The sequence below is a fragment of the Triticum urartu genome, chromosome 1, assembly GCF_003073215.2.
Source record: "Triticum urartu cultivar G1812 chromosome 1, Tu2.1, whole genome shotgun sequence".
NCBI classification, from domain to species: domain Eukaryota; kingdom Viridiplantae; phylum Streptophyta; class Magnoliopsida; order Poales; family Poaceae; genus Triticum; species Triticum urartu.
In genome coordinates this window covers 33,187,282-33,206,051 of record NC_053022.1, presented here as the reverse complement: position 1 = coordinate 33,206,051, position 18,770 = coordinate 33,187,282, and the positions used below count along the sequence as shown (strand labels likewise).

Genomic DNA, 18,770 nt, shown 5'->3' with positions numbered 1-18,770 from the left:
ATTCACTCGGAGCATGCATGCGGGCTCAAAGCCAACAAGCAATTATTACGGCTTGGAGATCAGCCGCTGATTTACTTTTATTTAGCATTATAAGCTACGCCAACAAACAATTTCTTTGTCGAAGTTATGACATAGTCATGAGTGATCCAAGTTATATATGAAACTGAATTTGGAATAAGCAGTCTAAATACTATATACACACACCTGCGTAGAGGCACCAAACAAAAGAGTAAAACCCCTAATGGCAACATTTTTCTTTTACAAAGAATGAACTGACCACGAATAGTTGTATAAGAAAAAACACTTAGTTTGATTTTTCGATGCAAAAGAGAGGCAACTGACAGTTTCAGAAACAAAAGGTAGGCAAATGCACCATTCTCATTAACTATTATTACGGTTGCTTGTCTCAGATATCTGTATATGAAAGCAAAGGAAAACAAGTTCACGTTACCTTTGGAGTTCCTTTGCCACATGTAGGACAAGGGTGACGATATCGTCCTTCAGGCAATGGGGCAGGAGCTGGAGCGTCCTCTACACGCCCCCTCCCTGGATTCATCCGCGCTTCCCATTTACGTATTTCCTCCCGAGAAAAAAGATCACATGCACCCTGTCTGAACGCAACACATGTTTCTTCCTTGTCAAGGCGGATATATGACAATGGGGGCAAAATATATCACTAAAAGAGAACTCACCTGAAATGTTCATATCCAACAATTGCAAAGTTACATTGGTAACAGAAGTAATGCCCGCAGTTCGAACACGTCATCTTATTGCATCCTGATATCTTATACTCCCTCCGTTCCTAAATATTTGTCTTTCTAGACATTTTACATAGACTACCACATACGGATGTATGTAGACATATTTTAAAATGTAGATTCACTCATTTTGCTCCGTATGTAGTCATTTGTTGAAATATCTAGAAAGACAAATATTTAGGAACGGAGGGAGTATATAGCGATCTTGCATCGTGGGCACTGTTTTGCATCCCTCATAATTGCCTGGAGGCTGAGTACTTCATCTGTCAAATTCTGGTCGCCGCGTTCCTGCCTAGATTTTAGGCGTTCCTGCACCAAACAAAACAAAGTTAGTTTTCACATAGGTCATTTAAAGACATAACAGATAAAAAATGACAGCAGATATGTAATTTTTTTTATCTCCAGAAAGAATACGTTTTGCGCTCATTTTACCAAAGTTGGTCGAAATGCAAAATCCTCTTCATCATAGTCATCCAGCAAATGTAAATAGAAAAGAGAAAAGTAAATGTGCACCGATGCTATAATATAAAACACTCCTAGCCATATCACTTTTCTAGATTTCTCATTTTCACTGTTAGCTAATGGATACTCCCTCCATTCCGGTTTATAGGGCTCAGTTTGGAAATCTCTCCAATCAAGATAGATAGTGAATGGTAGAATACATTTCGTAGTTTGCAAAAGTGCTTAATTAGTACACTCGTTTTTCTCAAAAAGTTGTCTTTATCGATGCATTAATTACAGTGCAAATGCATGCATGAATCACCACCAAATGACTACGAAATGTATTGGTGGGTTTTCTCTTGATCCTTGCATGGAGTGATTAATGCACCTTGAAATCTGAACATGTGAAGGCAAGTACTAGAATTGAGACTCATAAATCCGAAAATCAAATTTTTTAAGATGACCACTATAAACCGGAAAGGAGGGAGTATACTCCGTCCGGTCCTTTTTACTCTGCATATTAGAATTCTTTGAAGTCAAACTTCACAAAGTTTGACCGTATTTATATGAAAAAATATCAACATCTGCCATGCTAAAGTTATATAATATGAAACTTTAAGTCATGACACATCTAGTGGTATTGATTTTAGATTTTGAATGTCGGCACTTTTTTCTACAAAGTTGGTCAAACTTTACGATGTTTGACTTCAGTCAAATCTTATATGCGAACTAAAAAGGACCGGAGGGAGTATATTAGTAGTAATGAAACAGCCCCACAATTTAATTTAACCATATCCAAGATAAGCTAAATATATGTGAGATAAAGTTCTCCTACCTCCAACTTTCGAATTTTTTCCTCTGCTGTCATACATTGTTTCCCCACATGACGGTGAGATGTACAAAGTGTGCAGAAGCTGAATAGACAACTTGGACACACTGCATCATTACTTTCATCCTCCAAGCAAGCAGTTTCGCACCTTGGACAATAAACTAAATCATTCATGGCATCGAGCGTTCTCTGAAGAAGCAGTTTTTCCCAACGTTCATACTCATCCTCCGCCAGAAGTGTTTTCAATATGTAAGGAGAAACAACACCTTCACATTTTGTATCAGGACACGTCAACTTCAATACAGTTCCTTCCTTGACATGTATTTTGCAGTATGTTTGAATGCATTTCCGGCAAAAGAAATGATGGCATGGAAGTGTGACAAAATCGACACCTGTGAAGTAATAACTTTTTTAGAAAATGTAGAAAAGTAGTGAATTAAAATTAGAAGCAACAATAATTGAGATACCAAGGGTTAACAAATTAAACGGAAAATATCCAAGTTGGACATGGCATGCATCATGAATACCCCCATTGCACTATAATTTTTATTGTATTACAAAAAAAAAGACAGTACCCTCAGAACAAAGGCAAACAAAAAATTCATCTGAATGAAAATCTCTAATATGCCATCTATGCAATGGTGTTACAGGTGTAGTATGTAGTTAACTCAAAGAATAAGGATAATGCATGAGGTAATGGGGACTAGCGAAAATAGGCCATTGTTAGTTACTCCCTCCGTAAGAAATATAAGAGCGTTTAAATCACTAAAGTAGTGATCCAAATGCTCTTATATTTCTTTACAGAGGGAGTATAACACAGCTCAAGACCTCTACGTATAAGTCTCTATATAACACTACAAACAGCTATGCAGAAAACTAAGACTTACCAGGAAACTCGCTGAAGCATATCATGCAGTCATGAATATCATGTAAGAAGGCTTCATGGCGCTTATCATCATCGTATCTCACAATCCTTGTAATTATAACATCAGGTGCAGAATCATCTCGACAAGCACGCTTATCCCCACCATCTTCATGACAGGTTAGATCACCCTTGCTTAAAATTATCTCATCAGTAAACCCTAGGTGAGAAAGTAAAGAGTTTTGGAGCCACTGAACCCACTGATATATTTCTTCCATGCCCTGTTGCTCTTCCCAAATCATATCAAGCATTTGACATAATGATGAAATCTTCACTGTGTCCAGCCATTCGGTGGAGATAGTGAAAGAGGGAGGTTGATGACTCGGGTAAGACGAAGGCAGGTAGCATGTTAGTAGGATTGGAGGCAAATGCTCAACCCTAAACTTGTAAACAAGATTATCCAAGGCATCACCATTGCATGTTTCCCCATAATTTAATGTTCCAGTACCATAATCAAGCTTTGCTGAGACATCTATACCATCATCTGGTATCTCAATATGTACATGAACCTGTGTAACAACATTGACATATTAAAACCTCAATTGCCTTCACTAGCAAGAATTAATATGGCTGGAAAATTAATAATTGTGATGGACATACCTGGAAAGACCGCTGACCTTCTTTTTTGTTTAAAATGACTATGCTGTCTCCAAAAATTGCTTCCAAGGCAAATATCTGGGCATTAAGTTTAGTTTGTATCAGACACAAAAAAGTGATCACCGTACGTCCAATCCAATTAAAAAGCAGGCGCACACTTTGGTGTATTTGAGAAAGAAAAAAAACATATGTCCAATTTAAAAACAAAATAACAGCAAAATAAGAATGAGAAATCAGCACAAAAGCAGGCATGGCTTAACTGGTACACAGAATATCTCTTCTCTGGGTGAGCAAAACACAACGAAAATGTCGTTATGAGCGCAGGCCTGCTATTTCACACACAACATGAAAATATAATTCCAGACCTCACAATCGGCCCTTAAAAATTACACGCTATATCGTTTAGAAGACATCGTGCGCTAAGGGGCTTTTGGATCAAACACATGAACACACATTTTAAATATCTAACGCACTATAGCTTCACTATAGCACACTATAGCGTTTAGAAAAGGTCCGCCGTTAAGAGGCTTAATGCACTATTTAAAACTATGCTATAGAATCATAAAGTACACTACGGTGATCTAATATAGAATGTACTCATTTAACTTATTTATTTCCATGAAGCTACTCAACTATGCTTTACCATCTACAGTACTGAAGAGCAAGATGATGCATCCCCAAGTCTGAAAGAGAGAAAAAAAGCTGACACATCACCTCGTCCTCCTGCATCTGATGGTTAGCGCGGAGCTCTTCCTGACTCAACTCCATGTCAATCCCTGCCAGCTTTCCTGCTATTTCTTCCTCCACGAGAGCATCCTCAGCGGTGGCGACGGGGACGCCCACAAAGGCGTCGTCGTCGGACACCTCGGCGGCGCGGGAGCGGGAGCACTCGGGGACCTCCGCGGGGATGGGGTTAGGGTTTAGGGCCTTCCAGTGAAGCTCCGGCGCGGGCGCCACACATCCAGGGCCTCCCCTCGGCTTCCAAGACTTCCGCGGCATTGCCGTCCAACGACCTTGGTTGCTACCGACGACTACACGAATCGGTCGGGGCAGTCGTTTTGCTCCGGCCACGAATTTGGCGTCGGGCAGGGCTTGAGGACAATGAATCACGCACGGGGCGGTCGATTAGAACACGTTGTCGCGTGTGCTTGCGCCGCCTGTGCCACCTTTTGTATCGGAGAGACTTGCGAGCGTTTGATCGGGACTATGGTAAGATTTACTGTTTGAGATGTTGCAAGTCTGTTTATGTTCGTTCGGACTCCTTCAGTTTTTGTGATATTTGTTTTCTTTTCAAGCCTTGAGCCGGAGAGTTTATAAGAAAACTGGCCAAAAACCATAAAACACAGAACGCATCACGCGAACCAACCTGTGGCAGGATGGTTAGAGAGATTGTGGTATTCCCAGCCTATCAAGTTTTAAATTGATGCTTGTATTTATTTCTGGATTTATTTCAGAATTTTCGGCGATGCACATTCAGTGAAAGGAAACGTTTCCGTCGACAACGAGACGTCTACAGTGACTTCGTAAATCTAAGATGATATGCCGGCTCAATCTTTGCGCGTGTATATGAATGCTTGTGTCTGTATTGATGTTCAGAAAAACACAGAACGCACCACGTTGCTCCCGTGGCCGTGCCCGTACACGAGTTGACGACCAAGTCACACTGAGTCCACCTTCCGACTTCTTACTGGTTGTAAAGTGGCTTGATAGCTCTGTAATTTGGCTCATGACCACTGGCTTGGCTTGATCTAGGTGATGCATGATTCGTAGTTTGCTTGGGGTGTGTGTGGCTGCTAATCCTAGTGAATGACGTTGTAATTAATAGTTGAAAGACATTGTACCCGGCTTCTTTGCCGCTTCTTCTCTTTGTGATGATACGTATACTTATGCGTATTTGAGAAAAAAAAACCGACCAAGTTATCCTACCAACCAAAGCCGACACCCAAACATGTCAACGCAATGGCGGAGATGAAAATCCGGAGCTTTTGATCCGGACTATGGTGTAAGTAAGATTTATTTGAGCAAGTTTTAGTTCCCAAGCTCACATGCTCCTGCCAGAGAAGAAAATTCAAAAAACCTAGTAAGACAATTCAAAAAAAAAACTAGGAAATTTTGGAAATAAAAATATCTAAGTGGTCTACATCGTGCAAAGCTTCGTGACGAAATGACACTTGTGGTGCCTTGTGCGAAGAACAAAATCAATGCTCTAAGAGGACATTTTTAAATCCCATAGTGGCTAGTGATTTTTTTCTTGGAACAAAGCATCACAAATCCGTGCGACAGCTACACCGACTTGATGGCGAGTCAACAAAATCAGGGAGGAGTATTCCCTGCGCGACATTGCCGACAAGGGCAAGCGCGGGGTTCCTAGGACAGGGTCGACGTTGGCCGAGGAGGCCCTGCAAACCACGTAGGAGGAAGTCGAGCGGCTCCTCCATGAGTGCCACGCCGTGGACGGGCAGGGCTGCCGCATCCCTGCCCTCCTTCGGCCCGTGGAAGGACCACTCTGATAGCAACAACGGTATGGACGGCGATGGAGGTGCCGCCCACCAGCCCGGCTAGGCATACAAGGTCACCGTCCGCTACTAATTAGTTTATTTTTTTAGTTTTAGTTGAATGGACGAAATATCGTTCGGTTTATGTAAATTACATATATCAAACTTATTTCTCTTTGCATGAATTGTGTTGTGTTCGCATGAATATGTCCGAATTTGTTTGTATTGGGGTGGTGTGTGTGTGTGTGTGGGGGGGGGGGGGGGGGTGATGTACGTGCCGACAAATACTATGTGTGTTTTGATGCCGGCCGGCTCCCATATCATGCATTGTCCGCGAAGAGTCTGTATGTATGTGCCGACAGATACTATGTGTGTTTTAAGGCCGGCATTGAAGATTCCCCAAGATTATGGGGTAGGTTAGATGCAAAACCATAAAAAAATTATATTGCCACTATTAGGTGCCGGCACGCCGGCCAAAATTTGGGTCGGTCGGCTCCAATACAATGATTAAGGGCCGTTAGATCTGCGCCAGAGCCCCACACCACAACCAGAAACAAAGGAGCTATGTGCCCCGCATTGGCTTGTCCCTGATGCGTGGCGGCGACGACCGGCTCAGCTTGAGGAGGGGATCCCCCGCTAGTGCACCCTCGCGTGCCCCTTGGTGACCGCGCCCAACCCCACCGGTTGCAAGCTCGAAGCATGCCGTCGGCGAGCTCGAAAAACCATCGTTGCTCGCCTAACTCGTCGCACTGCTGGTCCCGCAGGTCGTCGTCGGTTGGAACTCCCGCCCCTCGCCACCGACACTCGTCGCACAGGTTTCCCCGCAAACGATGGCCACCAGTCTCTGCCATCCAAAATGGATGTAAGAAAATTTTCGCCTAGTCGTAACAAAAACTGACGGCGGTGGCAGCAAAACGTTGTCGTCTCGTCGCAGGGTGGTTGCTCTGCCATGATGGATGTATCAAAAAACTAGTCGGTTGCAGCAAACTCTGAAATGGTTGCAGCAAAACATCCTTGCCATCGTTGCAGGTTGCAACACCACCATGAATGTATGTAGCAAATTTACTTGTCGGTCGTAGCAAAATCCAACGATAGTTGTAGAAAAAGCATCGCCACCGCCGTGGCTGGTCATAGTTCCACCTTGAATGCATGTAGCAAAAGCCACCACGGGTTCCAACATCTAGACGTCACGGGTCCAGCATTTGGACGTCGTAGTTGCAGCACCCCCGGTCACGTGTGGTCACCACCGGCTCGCGCTGGGCGGCCAAGCAGTTCCAGCAAACTGCATGACCGGCTGCAACATTTTCACCGCCGGTTCCAGCATTTCGTTGTTGGTTTCCAGCACCGCACGGTGGAGGTCGTTACCAGGCCTGAGGTCGCCGCCGTGCTTGTAGCTCGCCGCGTAGCCGGTGCCAGAAAAATCCAAGGCCGGTTGCAGCAAAATATGTTGCCGCTAGAGCAAAGTCTCCTCACGGAGGAGGTCGTCGCCATTTGTGTGGAGATAGAGGGCGCAAGCAGGCTACCTCTGCACGGGAAAGAGGAAAAAAAGGAAGAGGGAGCACAGGAGGTGCCGGACAGCGCGCGGTTGTGAGGGTGGCCGGCGGCGGCGAAGGCGCAGGGTGGTGGAACCTGCTAGGCGGCGACGGCGCGGCCGTGGGATGTCCCGCGACAGGATTTGCGCGTGTGGTGAAGGAAGAAGAAGAAACTGACGTGGGGCCACAACAGCGTGTATCGTCGATGGGGTGTTGTGGGGCACACGATTCGGTAAGCTCCAGTGGCGTGCGCGACCGGCGGAAAGTTCGGTCGGCACGCCGGGTCTGAACGTTTTTATTTTTATTTTTGAGGGATCAAACGTTTTTCTTTGGACGACGATAACTGCCACACGTGTGGGTGTTAAGGAGTCTGCCCACATGTTTTGTGTGATGTCTAAAAGAACCAGACTACACGCCTACGTGTGGGCAAAACAATTAACGCCCATACGTCTCTTTTTTCCTTGCGGTCCCTCTCACATGTCTATGTGTGGGCAAAATGCATAACGCCCACACGACCTCTCTCAGCCACCTACTTCACGGTCCCGCACGCCCCGCCTGACAGTCATCACGCGTTCTCGTAGTTGCCATGGTCCGGACCCTCTTCAATGTTCGTTTAAATGCAGTTGTCATGTCGCTGAACTACAGTTGCCATGTCGGACAACTACAGTTGCCATGGTTGCTCAACTGCAGTTGCCATCTCAGGTCGAGTGTCAGATGCCATTTTGGACAACTGTAGCTGTTGCCATGTATGGTCTGGTTTACTATAGTTGCCATGATTTGAAACTTTAGAGGTTGCCACCTACTAACACTAAGCAGTTGCCATGTATGGTCTGGTTTACTACAGTTGCCATGATTTGAAAATCTTAGGAGTTGCCACCTACTAACACTAGGCAGTTGCCATGTAGCGCTATAAAGAGACATGGCAAAACAACATGTTCGGATAAAAGTGAGAGTTGCCATCTGCTTACAAGCACACTAGGGCAGTTGCCGTGTACCCTGCAAAACACATGGCAACTGACATGCTCAGGTAAAAAAAAAGAGTTGTCATCTGCTTACAAACACACTAGGGCAGTTGCCATGTACACTGCAAAACGCATGGCAACTGACAGCTTGGGTGTGGAAGAGAAGAAGGGCATGTGGGCGAGATGGCAAATGCCCACACACCAGCCCTTGTGCGTGAGTGAAAACTGACGTGTGGACGATCTGCTAAACGCCCACACACCGGCCCCTCCGTGTGATGAAACGGACGTGTGGGTGACCGGATGAATGGCCACACACCAACCCAGTCCTACATGGCACCACAAACATGCCAAGATTCATGCATCCACAAACAGACGTGGATCCATGCGTGTGGGCGAGATGCAAACGCCCATACGTGTAGGCGTTAGTGTTTCCATTTCCTTTTTATATACTATTCCTTCAGTTCCAAAATATAGTGTGTCCGCACTTCCCGAGATTTAACTTTGATCATAAACTAGTAAGGTGCCCGTGCGTTGCCACGGGAAAATAAATATAGTTCACATGACATATATACATATAAATAATCGATCAATCTCTCACCCAATCCTCAATTCCCAACCCACCACGTGCCTCCCACAAAAAAATATGCTCCTAAGCAAGGGTAATGGCCATTCTTCATCCACACACACACCAATAGACGCTCAGATTTGGACAGCCGACAAATTGGAGTGGCACGGTTGGTAAAACTGTGGACTTTGCCCGCTTTGTAAACGTGTTGACGAGACGGATGCACACCTCTTCTACAAATGCCGCTACACCATAAGGCTATGGAACTCGGCCATCCTTGAATTCGGTCTAGCGCATATCGACACCTCCTCTTGGCACTTGGATGGATCCGTTTTGGAATGATGGGAAAAGCGAACCTGCTTGCAAAACCCAAACCGACGAGCCTTGGCCTCGCTTACAATGCTTGTCTCTTGGACAATCTGGAACGAGCGTAATACTTGGGTCTTCCGACGCAAGAGCGCGCCGCCTCTGGTCCTTCTCCGTGCTATCATCAACAACATAAGCTTTGGGTTCTCGCGGGAGCTAAAAAACCGGGGTGTATTCTTGTGCGCGAGTAGTTGCCATGCCGAGCATGTGGGTCATTTGTAACACTTTAAAAACTCTTCTCTCTTATTTAATGAATGCGACAAATCTTTTGTCTCCGTTTGGAAAAAAAGTAGACTAATAGACTAACCAATTAAAGTCTTCACCTGAAGACAAAACATGCATGTACATGTCGTTGCATGCCAAATTGAAATATGGAGGTTGTGAAGCCAAATAACCAACTCTCGTTTGTAAGGAAAAGAAAATACTTATGACCACATGCTTGTATTTAGACATGCTAGGTCCAACACATGTCCTCCTTTTACATCAATGATCTTCTCTTCTTTACCACTACTGCCGTCCTCTTTTTCTCCCACGGCCATCTTCTCTATCTTACCATTACAGCTGCTTCCATTGGTTCAACTCGTCGTCACCGACAACATGCAACTCATTTCAATCATACATACAGTACAATGTTCAAGGAGCACTCCAGCTTTTAGATACATAATTGTTGATGTCTAAATTGGATCAAGCATACATAGTACCTCTGCACAAATTACACGAGAATGATTCTGTCAAAAGAAATGATGCAACCAACAGAATTCATATTTTGGCTACAATAAACAAAGGATAAAATTAGCACCAGTGCGGTTCAGTTTACCCGATCATAGTTCTTCTCTCGCATATGTGGAAATAGTCCTACTACTTCAACATGGAAGCCAGGCACATCCTTCATGTAGTAAATTGTATGTTCACAAACCTTATGAACATTTAAAAATGTAGCCTGCATTTTCACAATCGCCTAAACAATATTGTTCACCCGAACTGGATTAAAAAGTAAAAGGGTATATGAAAAACAATCATACATTAAAACTTACTGTGCGAACATCTCATATATGCTCAGATAGTAGTGTGATTTGATCATCCAAATTGCATCGAAAAGTTGATCTCAATATATCCGTGAATCCTCAATCATTGCCTGGTGTAGAGGAAGAAATGCTCAAGGCACATAGACAGGAAAACCAAATCAACATGCCCGTTCAAGTGATTGATGCCGGTTCCATCGTTTTATGTACAGAAGTATGGCACTGACACTACAAGATACATAAGGTCAGCTGAGACCGGTACATTGTTTACCAACTGTTCTTTGTAATGCTTGAGTCATCCTCGTTCACCTCCAATCTGAATGTTTTCCCAACACAAAAATTTACACATACGTGCAACTTCAACAATGTTTGTGTTCGCTTGTCTAGAACAATTACCATTCTAGTCGTACAATTGCAGTTATACCTTTTGCGTACATGGTCCTTGCACTTAGGATTTGAAATTGTTCCTTTTGCATATGGTTGGAGCTGCCCATTCACCATCTTCCTCAACATCCTAGTCCTCGTGATTGGTTACATCTAAATGGCAATTAACATTTATGTAACAACTTGTATAACTCTACTGAAAATCATATGCATGCAAATTTTCAACAGCTAAGTTATCCCACACGGTATTTCGCAAAATGATTTTTTTAATGGGTCCAAATTGAATGCAAAGTAACCATTGATCCACAGAGAAATCAAAAGGGTAACAAACCATTCCATTTTCTTATTTTGTATGCTAATCATGTAGGTCAGGCATCGTCACTAATTGTAGCCTCAAAGTGACACAGGTTTATTTAACTTTGCAAACAAAGATAGTAAGATGGAGACATCGAGAGGAAGCGAACTATCAAATTTCAATCTTCATTATGCAACTAATAACAAACAAAGCTTAACAATATTTTCTATTTTCTTCTCTCATGTTTGTCCGTGTTTTTTTATGCAACTACTCAAGGGAATGACCATGTCTTTTTTAGCAGAAAAGGCTGGAGCTCTGCCATTTAATTAAGCAAGAAAAAATTTTACGTACATCAGACTCCAGGATAACATTCAGGGATAATCCATATGAATTGCTTATTGCCTTCTTCCTACTTCCTTGTTCTGCTGTCTAGTTGATACAGTCGTTTACAGGGAGGTCTCCAGGTGAACATGTTGGTCATTTAGCTTGGCAAGAGATTAACTTTAGGGCCTATTATTATGTAGGCAAGCAGAGCAATTGAGGACAAGTAGTTTCTTTGGCTTGTTGGGTTATAGGCCTTGTTCCTTTAAATTCAGAGACGCACTATAAATTTTAACCAATCTCAGCTTCATGAATAGGCAGTTCTCCTGCCCTTTTCTTAAGATTATCTGGCTGTTGCATATGTATGATCAAAGACAGAGAAGCACTGTAGATATAATAGAAATAATGCACTCACACTGTTGTCAGGTTCCTTGTACTTCAAGTAATGATGACGCGGCAGGGGGTAACAATCTCGTACCATGTTAGGGAGTCGCCGGCGGGCTTGGAGGAGGACCAGAGCACGTTTTTCCTACTCTGCTTTGCGCATCTCCGCCTCCTCGTTCGCTGCTGCAACATCTTTCCGTGCCCATTGCAGGGGGTCGTCCTCCCCGGCTGGGTATAAACCACCTTAACCGTCGTGGTGCCGCCCCTTCCAGTCATTCATCCACTTGTGCAGGACCGCCATGACCGTTTTGCCTCATAAGCACATAATTCAACAATATATGGGATATAAGAAGTAAGCACCATTGCTCATGTTACAGAAATATCTCTTAAAAACATCACTTTCTCTATAGACAATGTAAAGAAAAACCGATAACAATTATTTTCAGCAGACCAAGAAAGAACGAGGGTTTGCCGAGAAATACTAATGAAACTAACAATTACCATTGTACGTTCTAGCATATTAGAAATTTCATTTCATTTACCATGTAGTACAAAACCTAAGTTATTGTCTGGAAGCATATACGTCAAATAAATATAGTGGAAAGGACCACAATGACATACCTGCAGAAGAGCCACAACTTGAGCAGCAAATTGCAAAATAACTTAGTTTGCTTGAGGAAATATCACATGGTAAAATCTCCATGGTTCCCTAGATGCATAAACATCATCACCCTGCAGGCAAACATGACTTACCAAAGCGGATTAGTCTACAACATCCAAACTTACCAATAAAAGATCTACATATGATGGGCACAAAAACTCCACGGGCATGAATAAATCCAGAAAATGTGAAAAGATCTACACTGTTACGGCAAGCACGACAAACACTTTAGAAATTTGAGCTTTGGTCATGTCACTGGATATTTGGAACACCATAATGTTATTCCTACTGAACCTTGTGTCAGCCATTTGAATAATTACAACTAAAATGATATGTGACCTTTTATATCTGGCTGAACCTTGTGTCAGCCATTTAAATGTAATACTGTAACAAATTCCTACTGAACCTTGTGTCAGCCATTTAAATGTAATACTCTAACGAATTCTATATGTGGCTAAATTGACTACCTAACGTCCATGCTTATATAGCACAAAAAGTGAAGATTAATGTCCATGCTTATACAGCCCACCTTTCCCCAAACAAGGATGTACACGATTATTTTGTTTCTGGAAATATTGTTGACAGTGTACACACACAACCTCAAATTCTCAACTGGGAAAAAGCAAAGCTAATCATCACTGAACTATTGTGCTTCTTTTGCATCACATCTCCCGTGAAGAAGCTGCCACCGTGGTGGATGGGAAACTCCCATGGTGTGCTACATCTGCATCTGCAGCAGAGGATATGAAGAGAAGGTGAGGTGTAGAGGTGGCATATCCCGGCCAAGATAGAGGGAGGGACGAACCTAGGGCCGCCGGAGACGCGTCGGCGAACCCTTGCCAGAAACCCTAGCCACGGGGGTGGGGTTGTGAGTGGGTGGTAGAGGCCGGTAGCGGAGAATCTGGACGGAGGGGAGGGAGGCGCGGACCATGGTGAGCTTGGGGGCGTGCTGCGCGGCGCCGGAGCTCGCCGGAAGCGGCCGGCGTGGGTGGTGGCGGCGGCGAGGACTTCGTGGGTGAGAGGAAGAGGAGGCGAGCTTGTGCGTGTGGTTGTGTCTGTTTTTTTTCATTGCAAATCTGATTGGACGGCGGGTTGAATACGACAAACTACAGGGACTCTTTTGCAAGAATGAAACGTTTTCTCTGGTAGTTACTTAAAAAGGGATTGCGGGTTGAATTCTAAGAAATAGAGGGACTTTTATGCAAAAATGCCCACGACGTTCGACCCTCAGCGATCGCCGGTTTATTAGTAAGGTAGAGATTTAACCAACGAGACTATGGCGGGAGCAAAAATTATATATTTGATGTAAACTTCTTTTGAATACGAATTCACTGGTATAACTTTTGCTTCCGCCGTAGTCGGTCTCATTGATTAAATTTATGATCAAAGTTGAAGCACAGAAACCGAGGATGCACTATATTTTCGAACCCACTATATTTTCGAACTCATTATATTTTGGAATAGAGGGAGTACCACTCCACTATAATTAAGAGCTAGCTATACAAAATCTGATAGGTGGAGTTCCTTGACCTGGTAGGACAGGATGTCTTGTGGAGAGATAGATAGAGAGAAGGAGGAAGAAAAGCAGCATGACATTGCGCTACGCCAAATCTTGTCGATCATCTCCATTACAAGGAGTATATATCTAAATAATCAATCTAAGCGTGGTTTCCTCTGTGACAGTGCGTACAGGTGGCCGTCCTTGGGATGCTTCATCTCATCGTCACACGCGAGGCAGTAATCCACCGGCACGAGCCACTGTCGAGCTTTGGCAAACCAGTTGCCGGCGAGACCGCCGACCTGATCGTCTCCTTCTCCGTCCAGCAAGCACAGGCAAGTCGGAGTACGTATCCTGGCTCCACCAGAGCCACGCCTGTACTGATCATGCAACTCGGCGAAGAAGAAGAGCTCTTCCTCTTCCGTGGAGTTCGTCATGGCCCTAGCGAAGAAGTTGACATGCCTTGGCTGTTCAGAAGACCGGCGTATCTCATGGCTCTGGTCAGCTCGAGCTTGACCTTGTTGCTGGCGTCGGCGTTGTAGTGGTGCAGCGTGTCCTCGGCGGCCGACGTGGCTAGGCTCGTCTGGAGGTGCTGCCGCGCCGCCGGGTCAAGCCGTGGTGCGTACAGCGTCCGCTCCTCGTAAGGATACGGTTCCGATAACTCCGGATATTCTTCTTGGTCTTGTGGCGGTTCCTGCTGCTGGGCCGCCGTCGCCGCTGCCGCCTTCCATGTGCAAGGGGACATCGTCGGCGGGAGCCACCCGGCGCCCAGGCATGGCCCAGGAGGCTCGCCGCCCGGAGACGTCGGACGAGATAGCCATTCTCCCTCTTCCTCGTCGTGCTCGTCCAGCATGTAGTAGCGAACCGGCGGAAGCGGTGGGGCTGGGGGCAACACGCCTGCTCGACCTTGACGACGGGGCCTTCATCTCCATGTGCATGCGACACGGATGGGAACTTCTTGGCCTTGTGTTCGATTGGAGAGACGCTCCCCTCTCCAGGTTAATATAGCCAAGCGACGCGCTTTCTGTGCGTGTGCGCCGCCGCCAACCAAACCAATCCGTTGCCGATCCAAGTCAGCACGCGATCGAATATCAATCTGTCGCCTAGTCTATATTGGATCGCGCATCCGGACAGATTTGCGATCGACCTGTCATGCGGACATGCTTCGATCAGGACCTTCAAATTAACCAAGGAGTACTCCGGGTCCTAGCTCGTCGACGTGTCGACTGCCGTCGCATCCGTGTGTTTGTTTCTCTTCGCCATGTGCACTACCAGAAAAACTGGGGTTGCCGACGGCCAAATCTATGCCGACGGCCCCCGTCGGCATCTATGGACCTATGCCGACGGCCAAGGATAGGTCGTAGGCGTAGAATAGCCGTCGGCATACAACCATTTATGCCGACGGGGCCGTTGGCATAGACGAGGCCGTCGGGACCGCCCGAGTTACGCCTACGGGGCCCGTCGGCATAGGACAGGCCGTCGGCATAGCCCGGGCCCCCCTGCCCGGTCAGCGCTGACCATTTGACGGCGTTGACCCTACGCCGACGGGGGGTAACGGCGGCCGTCGGCATAGCTGTGGCAGAGGTATGCCTACGGCACAACCGTCGGCATAGGCCCCTTCGCCACGTCATCGATCCGTGTGCCACGCCACGTCATCGATCCGTGGGACAACCTCCGTGTGTGCACAGATATGCCGGCGGCCTTGCCGTCGGCATACGTGCATTTTACTTTATTTTTTATTTTTACTTTGTTTTGTTATTTTTACTTTATTTTAGTTTTTGTTTTTGCATAAGATAATTATGCCTTATCTAAAAAAACATACCCGATGGTATATCGATTGCCCCCCGTTACGAACGTCGCTATCGCCGTGTCACGGAGGGGGGAAACGATCGACACGGAAGGAATTCTGGTTGGTGGGGGGATTCGGGGTGTGTCGCTATGTCACCGAAACATCGCACGGGTCCCGATGCATATGTGAAAGTGTTCATGCATGCGTAGACGCCCGTCTTGGGGCTCCGGGGTGTGCCCCCCCTCACGGACGGCGCTGCCGCCGGCACCTAGAGGGGGGAAACGGACGCGTCGGGTCTACACGGAGGGGATCTTGCTGTGGGTCGGGCCCGGATGTTGCTCCAAAGTGTTCTTATGGGCTGACCTAACACAACCGGGTGGGAGGTCCACTGATCAAAACCCGTCCGTGCAAAGTCAAAGGGCTAGATCCCGTGGTCAAACGCTACAGGGTTAGGCGGGACGGGGGCAGGGGGGGGGGGGAGGAGGGGGGGGGGGGGGGGGGGGGGGGGGTAGCAATGCCACCGGAGCGTCGCACCGGGCCCTCATACATGCGGGGTGGTGTGGTGGCATGTCCGAAGAGGCGGGACGCGTCTCCGGGGCGTGGCCCCCCCTCACGGACTGCGATGACACGGTAGTAGACGTTATGCGGTAACGATGCGGCGTCAATATTACTAAATACTCGGAGCGCGATAAAATCATGAGTTTTTTTGCACGACGTGGGCACATGTGCTATAGGAACGATGGTATTTTTTCATAATTTTTGGTGATGGAGAAGTACCCGAAAAATTCCCTCTACGCGGATTGCCCTTCGCGCGTCTGCGGCTGTGGCCGGCGGCCTCCGGGGGCTAGCATGCCGCCAAATCTTGCGTAGGCGGCCTCTCACAAGTCTGGAAGTGTTGTGGCGGTTGCAAACGCCCGACACACGTGTCCGGGGTGTGCCCCCCTCACGGACGGCGCCGCCGCCGGCACATGGAGGGGGGAAACGGACGCGTCGGGTCTACACGGAGGGGATCTTGCTGTGGGTCTGGCCCGGATGTTGCTCCAAAGTGTTCCTATGGGCTGACCTAACACAACCGGGTGGGGAGGTCCACTGGTCAAAGCCCGTCCGTGCAAAGTCAAAGGGCTAGATCCCGTGGTCAAACGCTACAGGGTTAGGCGGGACGGGGGCACTGGGGGGGGGGGTAGCAATGCCACCGGAGCATCGCACCGGGCCCTCATACATGCGGGGTGGTGTGGTGGCATGTCCGAAGAGGCGGGACGCATCTCCGGGGCGTGGCCCCCCCTCACGGACGGCGATGACACGGTAGTAGACGTTCTGCGGTAACGATGCGGCGTCAATATTATTAAATACTCGGAGCGCGATAAAATCATGAGTTTTTTGCACGACGTGGACACATGTGCTATAGGAACGATGGTATTTTTTCATAATTTTTGGTGATGGAGAAGTATCCGAAAAATTCCCTCTACGCGGATTGCCCTTCGCGCGTCTACAGCTGTGGCCGGCGGCCTCCGGGGCTAGCATGCCGCCAAATCTTGCGTAGGCGGCCTCTCACAAGTCTGGAAGTGTTGTGGTGGTTGCAAACGCCCGGCACGCGTGTCCGGGGTGTGCCCCCCCTCACGGACGGCGCCGCCGCCGGCACCTGGAGGGGGGAAACGGACGCGTTGGGTCTACACAGAGGGGATCTTGCTGTGGGTCTGGCCCGGATGTTGCTCCAAAGTGTTCCTATGGGCTGACCTAACACAACCGGGTGGGGAGGTCCACTGGTCAAAGCCCGTCCGTGCAAAGTCAAAGGGCTAGATCCCGTGGTCAAATGCTACAGGGTTAGGCGGGATGGGGGCGCTGGGGGGGGAGGGGGGTAGCAATGCCACCGGAGTGTGCACCGGGCCCTCATACATGCGGGGTGGTGTGGTGGCATGTCCGAAGAGGCGGGACGCGTCTCTGGGGTGTGGCCCCCCCTCACGGACGGCGATGACACGGTAGTAGACGTTCTGCGGTAACGATGCGGCGTCAATATTACTAAATAGTCGGAGCGCGATAAAATCATGAGTTTTTTTGCACGACGTGGGCACATGTGCTATAGGAACGATGGTATTTTTTCATAATTTTTGGTGATGGAGAAGTATCCGAAAAATTCCCTCTACGCGGATTGCCCTTCGCGCGTCTACGGCTGTGGCCGGCGGCCTCCGGGGGCTAGCATGCCGCCAAATCTTGCGTAGGCGGCCTCACACAAGTCTGGAAGTGTTGTGGCGGTTGCAAACGCCCGTCACGCGTGTTCGGGGTGTGCCCCCCCTCATGGACGGCGCCGCCGCTGTCGGCATATCCCTGGTCCACGAGCAGCGACTGGTCGCCACGTGGCACACCTATGCCGACGTTCTAGCCGTCGGCATAGTTTTTGACTAAGCCGACGGCTAGGCCTTCGGCATAGGGGTGCCACGTGGCGACCAGTCGTTGGGCAGACTTGACGGCGGCCGCCGTTAGGCGTGATTGTTGCCGACGGCAAGGGCCGTCGGCATAGATGTACGGCCCCCGTCGGGAAAGCATCTATGCCGACGGCTTTTCTATGCCGACGGCCTTCCTGGCTATGCCGACGTATATGTTGCCGACGGCCCTATGCCGACGGGGGCCGTCGGCATAGGTCTGTCCCGACGGGACTCAGGGCTATGCCGACGGCCAGGGCCGTCGGCATAGGGGCGATTCTGGTAGTGGTGGTCGCCTCTCCAATATCTACTGCCACCCCTTGCCTCATCCCTGCTCCGCCAGGTCCAATGCTCGCGCTTTTGGCGGCTCCCTTTGCCACATTCGGCATCGGGCATATGCTCCCCAGAACCAAAATGAGGATCCTGAAACGGAGGGAGTATTAAAAGTGAAATGTGCTTGTATACCCAAATATTAGCTCAGAATTTCGTAAATACAGTTCTAGACCCCTCTTCTCAATTTAATCTTTGAAAC

At 47.5% G+C, this 18,770-nt stretch overlaps 2 pseudogenes; both read right to left on the bottom strand.

Moving 5' to 3' along the window:
• Positions 1–4,546, bottom strand: part of LOC125532656 — a 25,849-nt pseudogene extending 21,303 nt beyond the window's left edge.
• A 9,641-nt stretch (positions 4,547–14,187) lies between these two features.
• Positions 14,188–14,964, bottom strand: LOC125532655 (annotated as a pseudogene).
• Positions 14,965–18,770: the final 3,806 nt, after the last annotated feature.